The sequence below is a fragment of the Tachysurus fulvidraco genome, chromosome 1 (assembly GCF_022655615.1).
Source record: "Tachysurus fulvidraco isolate hzauxx_2018 chromosome 1, HZAU_PFXX_2.0, whole genome shotgun sequence".
Lineage (NCBI taxonomy): Eukaryota > Metazoa > Chordata > Actinopteri > Siluriformes > Bagridae > Tachysurus > Tachysurus fulvidraco.
Genome location: NC_062518.1, coordinates 44630922 through 44640495, shown reverse-complemented (window position 1 = coordinate 44640495; position 9574 = coordinate 44630922). Strand labels below are relative to the sequence as shown.

General features: G+C 38.9%; 1 long non-coding RNA gene across 1 annotated transcript; it reads right to left on the bottom strand.

Moving 5' to 3' along the window:
* Window positions 1–4173: 4173 nt before the first annotated feature.
* Window positions 4174–8111, bottom strand: LOC113662293. The gene is made up of 6 exons (XR_003445233.2): window positions 7987–8111; window positions 7256–7349; window positions 6718–7041; window positions 6340–6398; window positions 5075–5141; window positions 4174–4227 (listed from the first exon to the last, which is right to left on the bottom strand). It is a non-coding gene; the product is annotated as an uncharacterized LOC113662293 (long non-coding RNA).
* Between the last annotated feature and the right edge of the window lie 1463 nt (window positions 8112–9574).

Here is a 9574-nt window from a genome sequence, read left to right as displayed (position 1 = left end):
CCCTGTACAATATTAAGGTAGCTACTACTATAACAATGGGCTCATTCCAGTATTTCTGCACACATAATATTGTTTTTTAAACATACAGTATTTACACTCGGCGCTGTTTCTGTTATGTCTTTTGTGTATTGTCTTCTTTGTATTGCCCTTGTATTTTTTTGTCTGCAGTCTTTTGCCCTGCACTGTCTGTTGTCTTGTCCTGTACATTTGCCACCAGGTTGCCACAGTGCACTTTATGTGGCTAAAATGTTGCCGTCAACTGTTGCTATTGTATGTTTACAATAATCCACTTATTGTTTGACATCTGCTTATTTGCACAATGGTTCAAATACAGACTGCACACTGGTCTGCGCTATTTTATCGTACTGTAGGTGTATTGAGTTGTCTGGTCTGCTTTGTCTTTGCACTGTTGCAATAAGGGCACACTTGCAATGTAGTTAGGACAACTTAGGTTTCAGTCCTCAGCTCTGTTTTGCTCTATGTTGTGTTACCTAGCAGGATGGGTCCTGGAGAAACATTTTATTTCACTATGTGATTCTGATTCAGATTCTGATCTGATATGTACTATGTCAGCTAAGTATATGTGGTTGAAATGACAATAGATTCTTGATTTGACTGGTTATTCTTAGCAACATACAGATCATAACAATTGTATTCAGTTTTGAGTGCACACATTATAAATTATTTGGCAGTTAGTAAGTATATTAAATTACTTGAGCAGTTTGAATATACAAGATACTGATTAATATGGAAACAAGCTCTTATAACAGAACACCTTTACCTTGTAGGCTGATGTGAATTTGGTAGCTTAGTGGTTGAGATAATGGGCCATGCTTCAAAGGTTGTGGGTTTGAATCCAAGGTCCACCAAGTGTCCATTGCTTGTCCTTTAGCAAGGCAATTAACCCTAAATTGTATAAATATGATACCCTCTCTATAATTAATGTTTTTTTTTTTTTTTTTTTTTTTTTCATTGGTTGTTGCATTAAATCTTACCCAGATAGTGCTATATTCTTGATTCCTGCCCGGTTCCAAAGAGACGTCGATGTGGACAGATACATTTTGGCTCTGTGGCGTATTAAAAATATGATAAATAGTCAAAATGTTTTTCTGTGTGAGAAATACGATGTCTGGCAGGAGAGCGTGACAAAAGGCCGAAATGCATGACTGTCACTCTCAATGGATGATACTTGACAGCCCTGTGATGATGAACGGTGACATCACATGGACAGAACTTCCACAGAACTCCTTACACATGACAGAGAAGCACAACAAGGTTTTAGACTAAACCTCATCAGAGCTCTTCACAGACTGTATTGATTATCCATCCTGTATTTCTATTTCAGTTTAGAAATGGCTGATTTGGACAATCAGAGCCAGTGGCCTCCTGCATCAGTCAGGAGCTTATGGAGAAAGACAGCATGCTGAAAACAGATGGCTAAAAAGTTAAGAGAGCTTGAGGAGAATAAAGAGAATGGAAGAGATCAAACAGGCAGAGCAGAGAAATAATCTGTATGAAGAAATGGAGAGAGAACGAGCTATTCAGATGCTCTTGGAGGATTTGATGAGCGAGAGATAGAACAGATGACAAGAATAAGGTAGTTATTCTGAAGTCGGGGGAAGAGGAAACCATGTTTTTTTTGTAAACAGAGAGCAGCAGGACAGAGAGAAGGCCGGCTGGAGAACGAGAGCATACAAGAGCTTGAGAAGGAAAACCAGAGACAGAATGAGCTCAGAAAGGTGGAGCAGAATAGAAAGGATAGCTGACTCGATGATACAGGTCTTACAGAAAAACAAAGAGGACCAACTGAAAGAGAAAGAGATCTGGAAGAAACAGAGAATGTTATGGGAGGAGGCATCAGAAAGATGGGAGATAGACAGAAAGCAGATGGAGGAAGAGAAAGATAGACGGAAGAAAGAAAAAGAGTGCTTTGAGAAAGAGTGCTGGGAGTATATTAAGCAGAACTGGCAGAAAGATAGAGTTAACAGAATGAAAGAGAAAAAAGCCGAAAGAAGAGAAAAAGACGTATCTGGAAGAGAGACGATATATGAGAACTGCGTACAGTCCTATGTGGTTTTAGCGAGAGGAAGAAATGCACAAGTTTAATGCAGATTTTTCCATTTGTAAAAAGCTTTAATAAAATTCTTGACATTTCTTGTGTTTTTTTTTTTTTTTTTTGGACATTATACAGAGTTGGGGTTCAGGTAAAGTGTTGGGGTAAGAATTATTGTTAACAAATGCATTTGGTAATTTGTAGGATGTTATTTTGACTGAACTGTTTATTCAGGTCACTCTTGTGTTACATAGAATTGAAAAAAAAAAGGATCCGTAAAATCAACAATTATTTAAAAATGATTAATCTATTACCATTACGATCCTTTCATGAAATAGAGGACAGGGCAAATGTTAATTCAGGAGAAGAAGCTTTATTAAAACATCTAATAATGAATCAGATTTCGGAATAATAATGTATAGGATAGACTGATAGTTTATTGAAACTTTTTAAACTTTGCCATTAAATTGCCATAATTAAAACATTTAAATGATAAGACTCGAGTTAAGCTAAATTGTTAGCCAATGTAACTACTGGTTCATGTGATATATTTATCCTGATGCAAGCTAGCTTGTTAGCAAGCGAAGCTACTGGTGTACACTGTATGTTTTTATCCTGATGCTAACTAGCTTGTTAGCAATGCAGCTACTGATTTACATAAACATAATATTTAGCCTGATGCTATCTAGCTTGTTAGCATCGCGGCTACTGGTCTACATAAACATAATATTTAGACTGATGCTAACTAGCTTGTTATTCACTCAGATTATCAGTATAATTACTTTAATTATTGTAAACTGGTCTAAAGGAGCTTTTACACTGTAGACTGGATGACTATGTTTTTGACTCTCAATTGTTTATTTTGCAGTAAATCACTAAATAGTAGATTAAAGCACAAATCAGATGTTATAGCCTCAATCCAAAAAGTGGAGAGGTTATGTGATTAAAATTTTTGCCCTGCCCCACTAAAGTCCATGCTCATTAGAGCAATTACCTTAGAGGGGTTCTCAAGAATTGCCCTGTGAAATGTAGGCGTGTCTTCAAACATATACTAATATTTTTGCAGCTCATGTACAAAGATTAACTTACAGAGGTATTTGTGAATTCATAACATCTGTATTCCACTTACAATGCTTATTAAATGCTTTTTTTTTTGTTCATGTATAAAACTTTAATAAAAACATTATTTAAGGCACAAACAAAGTCATGTCAAGACATCAAAGCACACAGTGAGAGGAGATACAAAGCATCAGGTCATTTGTAAAGAATTAAATATGATCAATAAAGTTATATAAAGAAAAAATTCAAAAGCAACATGAATTTCAAAAAGAACTGTGTGTGTGTGTGTGTGTCTGTGTGTGTATGTGTCGGCACGTGCATGTGAGCGACAGATCATATATGAAATTATGATACACCATTAACATGCAGTCCTGAGGCAGATCACCAGGCAGACAGACGACCCCTCCTGGATGTTGTAGTCTGACAGGGTTCGATTATCCTCCAGGATGGTGTCGCCTAGGATCAGGATCTAGTGGGCTTGGGGAATCCCTCTTAGGGCAGATATACTGGTCTTTACGTCTTCAACCCTGCTTCCTGGCCAGACCTCTAGGGTAAGACGTCGCCGAACTGGGTCTCCACAAAGATTTCCATTGGAATCCATATGTAAAAATTAAAATTAGACACTACATTACCAAAAAAATATTAAGTGTTTGTTTACTAGTGACTACAAAAATATAAATATCATTTCCTCTGAGGAAAAAATTATTTACATTCCCCTGAAATTGAATTTGAAATTCGCACTTGGTTAACGTGCCCTACTTTTATACATGCTGTTTACGCGTGCCTTCTCTGTTTACGCCTGTGCTGACATCATATATTCATTCAGTCACACATTCACCCACTCACACATTCATCTATCCACTCATTTTCTCCTTTGAGTTCTACAGTAAGTGGGAACTGTGGCCAGACTGGTGGGAGCTGTGGCCTGACTGGTTACAGTGGAGTTCTGTGGGAGCTGTTTTAAGTTAGTTAAATATTTGTACTTTGATTTCTTTTGAGAAATCACCTTCTTTCCTCTTGACCCATCCGACATAATGGCTAGAGGAGCCTGAGCGGCCCTGATGCGTCGGGACAGCCCTGCAGGTCGTAGTAACTGCTATTATGGGAGGCCAGATCTGCAAAGCAATGAAACTTTATCACAATTCTCTAACCCATGTTTACATAAACATTTTGTGCTGTTGTGATCTTGTGTTCTTGTTCTGGTTTTGACTTCTGCCTGTTTTTGACTCTGAGCTTGGTTTACCCTTGTAATTGCTGCTGTGGTTACATGCACTTTGTGTGTGTGTGTTTGTGTATATATATATATATATATATATATATATATATATATATATATATATATATATATATCATCGGTAATATTGTTCGATGTGTCACTGGCAGTAGGCGAGTGGCTGCCTTATTTCTTTAGGACTGGGTTCCTTTTTCCCCCTGTGTGTTTAGGAGTCACTTCAGGGTGGACCCAGGCCAAAATAATGAACAAACAATTCTAATTGTTAGGTAACTATTCTTACCTGAAAGCAAAGAAAAGAAAAATACAGTGGGACTTCCCTAACTCCCTACCATTGTACTGTTGATTGTGTACACTGTTTATCTATTAAAATATACCAATACACTTATCTAGAAATTTTATTTTGTGTCTTTGATTTTGCCCATTTATAAAAGGTATCAAATCACTGAATCCAGAGCTATAACTCTATGCAGCCCAACCCTAGACTGGGTGGTAAACAGACCTCATGTGCACATCTCATACACGTCCAGCATGAGGGGGAATTTCACGTCCTATGTGCAAAATGATCAAAATTTAGCAGTATTTTCCTAGCTGTCGAACTAAAAGTACTGGGGGTGGAACCGTACCCTGTCTAATTTCACCTATAAACCTAAGCCCTAGTCCAGGACATACTGCACAACAAAGGGTGTATACCTGAGGTGGTGTACTGAGGATACGTAAAGAGATCTTACCTTGAGGACTTTGGTGTTGAGGACTCCCTCTTCTTGTCAGGTACCCTGGGAGATGACTGATTTTAGTCTGGAACGCACAGATAAACAAACAGGTATTGTAAAAACAACAACAACAACAACAAAAAAACACGCAAATAGTAATAATAATAACATTTTAGCATTGTAGTGATTTTGTATAGAGCGTCTCTCTGTAGAGATGGAAAAAAAATTGTTTCCTCTTGTAGTCGCTGTATTAAGAGAACAGAAAAATATTAATAAGATTAGTATAATCTCAGAAAAGAAAGAAAAGTCTGTTATACTTTTATTACAGCACATCCCTACTGTAAGTCCCTGTCAGTGAGCTGTTACTAGAAACAATAACATTATATGAACATTAGCATTCAAATGCTTTAATATAAACCTGTGCATCAATACAGAAAATTGGTCAAATTTTCTCCAATCAAAATGCAAAGTATCCCTCCTTCAGATACTCACCAATCTAATGCCGGTTGCTAGATATTTGATAAAAATATGCCGGTTGCTAGATATTTGATGAAGCAGCTGAGCTGCAGATTGCTCTCCATACCTACGACGGGTTCCTCGTTCTCTAACTCCATGCACTTCATTCTGCACATGAATGAGTTAAAGAGGAATGTGTGCACACATGGGTGCACCCCTAAAAGCACCCATACAAAGGAGCTCAGCACCCGTAAAAACTTGGAGTAAGAAATGTCATTATTCTAAAATTTTGTTCATCTTTTGCAAGGTTAAATAATGTCCAAAACATACTCCGTAGTTTGTGGTTTAAAATGTATGTACTGTATTAAGGATGAAAATGAAAACATCCCCCTTAGCAAATGGTGTCATCCCTCTTCTCTTCTACTTCTCCTCTCTACCTGCACCGCTTAGCACGACCGTCATCTAGCGCCAAACCTGTTATGTAGTGTTCTGAATCAACTAAGTTACCCCAAAGCTGTGTCTCACAGTTCTTTCCTTTTAACTTGTTCCAATTCCGAAACCATATCGGTGAGTACTTGAGTCAGTATCCTGAATCACCATGGTACACCTACTGTATAATAAGTGTTTATTTTCAGCCTATTTTAGTCCAGCAGGTTGCCGCCACTGTGGAGTAGTACAGGACCAGTGAGCAATGGACATACAAAGAAAAAAAGACAGATTCGGGTGAGAGACTGTCCTGTCTTGGGTCACTACTATGTTTTCTAAATCTGTGGTCGCCATGGTTTGTAGCACCGCCCACATTTCTGTCCTGAAAATAAGACACTGACCTGCTGTGATGTACTGAGATGGCACATTTTCTCCAGAGGACCTCAACACACCAGAATACCTGCACACACACACACACACACACACACACACACACACACACACACACACACACACACACACACACACACACACACACACAAATGTCAAGTTCCTCCACACACACAGTAAATGACAGTTCAGTCAGGACCACTTCGTAAATGAAGGTTAGCGAGCATATAGTTAGTGTTGGCAGAATGGTTCTGTTCTGGGAGAATTATCCCATGCGTCTGTCCGTGCGCATGCATGGACGGGGCAGGGAGGCAGCGCTGGGGAATGAATAGACCCCCTATTACAGCTCAGAATCAGAACCGAAATTGCGTGAGGTGCGAATTATTTACGTGAAGATTTTAATCGGCGCTGGCAACAGGTTCTGGCTGGAGGAGTCGGGGACGGAGGAGGGTGTCAAAGGCGAGGATTTGAAGGAGGGAAATTACGGAAGTCGTGCTGGATTGGTGCGCCTTGTGGACAGCTGATTAGCAGCTGATGCAGCTTACTGCGTGGCCTGCCTGAACTAACGCAATGCTTGATTTCTGTAATTAGGAGTTATTAGCGCACACACTCCTTGAGAGAGGTTCTGAGCTCAGGCAATGAGCGGAGACACTGCACTGTGGCATTCAGGTAGCACGTGATCCCCAATTCGTCAGTCCACATGGTAACTCCATCTACACACACAATATGGAGAGTTTAGGTTATCTCTGAAATAATAACATCAATAATACTGATTAATAAATGTAAAGTGTCTCATGGCTGAAGCAAGCTGCACCTCCGTCATGTCCTCTACAAACATCGGACGGACGGCTCTTCGGGCAGCGTGTCAGCCGATCGCACCATCAAGAAGGTCGCACCCCCCCACCACCACCACCACCACACACACACCTGAGTTTTTGTTCTTTCTCTGTTAATCTCTTCATCAGAAATTACTTTTAGCTGTACTCATGTTTTTGATCTTAATGTTTCCCCACTCCTCATCCTGAGAGAGAGAGAGAGAGAGAGAGAGAGAGAGAGAGAGAGAGAGAGAGAGAGAGAGAGAGAGAGAAAGATTTCACAGTGAAATAAAACGTTTCTCCAGGACCATCGTGCTAAGTAACACAACATAGAGCAACACAGAGCTGAGGACTGAAACCTAAGTTGTCCCAGCTACATAAAGTGCATAGTGTGCACTTATTGCAAACAGTGCAAGACAAAAGACAGCGCAGAAAGACAACTCAATACACTACAGGACATAAAACTACAAACTAGTGTGCAGTCTGTAATTGACCATTGAGCAAATAAGGAGATGTAAACATACAATAGCAACAGTTGATGGCAGCATTTTAATAGAGATGTGATTTGAATAGAACAGTTCTGTACAGAAGACTCACTAGCCATCTACTGGTTAAAGTCTAGTAATGAACATAAACATTATGAAGGTTGTAAACAACTGTACATTTAACCTGCTGTGACATGCTGCTCTGACCAAAAAGATATTACACCTGAAGTAATTTATACTGACGTACGTGTCCCTCAGTGACACTTGCTTTCGGATATGTAGAAAAACCTTCCACACCATTATTACCTAACTGGGTTAGTATTGAAAACACAAGATCAACTATCAGAGTTGGTTTTACCTTGAATGCAGGTGTCCTTCGAAGTCACTCTGTCCTCTTCAAGTTCTTCTACGTAACCTTATGTTTGAATCTTTAGACGGACTCAGACCTTTTTGTCTTTTCAGGATCCTCACAATGGGGGGCCTTGTTTTTATTAAAAGCTGTGTGTACAGTAATATATGTAAAGTAAAATAAAAGAAAATTACAACTAAAATCTGCTTCAAATAATCAAACAATTCCAGCATAAGTAGAAGAAATTAAAATGCAAAGATAATAACAAACCAAGAAACAGTCTCCAACAAACAGAAACAGAAACTATCAGCAATAACCGAGTGTAACACACAAGCTTGCCTCTAGGTGAATGCACACTAATAACTGGTTCTAAAACCCTTTTATACCATTTATTAGTATGATTCCATAACATCATTATGCTTCTGTCAGCCTCCTGTCAGGGATCTCATGATCTTTATGTTTCCCAACAACATCCTGTGAAATTTCTTCAGGTTTTTTGCCGCTGCTGATTGTGTTTTTATGCCGACTGTGTGTAGTGTATTTTCCATAGCTTCCTTCTTCCATGCTTTCTGTCTTTGTTGTCTTTTATTTGTTTTTTTTCTCTTTTTGCTGCATTAATTTCACTTTGTTTCTTTATTGTATTGGATGAGATGGTCACATAAGGATAACCGAATATTCATGGTATGGCAGTTACTCCACTCTTAAAATTTCTATGAACACACCGTGAAGGTTAATAATGCACTAAAGTGATGCTGGTGATCTATTTACTTTCAAATTAATTTTACAGCAGCACAAAAAGATTCAATATAGGGGTTTAGCAGATGTTACGATCCCAGGGGGTGTTTAGGGGTATGGATGGGATGTAACAACATGAAATGATTATAAGGTTTGATTTTTGTTGTGTATGTGGCAATCAATGACAAGGACAACAAATAGTGTGTAAACCTGTATCTATTAATATACAAGTGGTGGTGACAAGTGAAAAAAGGTGATGATAATATTTACAATATTTACAGAAAACAGACGAAGACACAAAAGGGGAAAGGGACACGAGCGGTGCCAAAACATAAGAAATAAGCAAAACAAAACCGCTCTAACTTGAATTTAACCCTCTAACTTAAGCTATAAAGGAAAAGTAATGAGACAAATCTTCAGCGTCGAACGACGCCCTAACTACCCTACACTACCTACCCAAACAAAACGTACAGAGGGTGGCACGCGCTCCTAACCTAGTGTGTCTAATACAGAAATGATTACCTACATGTTGCACAATGTATGTCACATGACGTACTTACCTGTCCACTTTCCCCAATATAAACAAAGTCACAGACACAGGGTGAATGAACACTAACATACAGATGCAGAACAAGTGACTAACAAGTTGGGTTACATGAACAGTCGGACATACAAATGGAAAAAACAACACAACACAACAAACAAATCAGCACACGTTATCAAACGGGGTCAAGGAAAACATAACTGGCATGAATGAACGGTAGCGGTTTAAATAGGCAAGATCGGGTGTTGATTGGTGGATCGACGTCACACAGGATAATCAAGATCGACAGGAAAGGTGTCCAATGGCAGTGATTTGAGG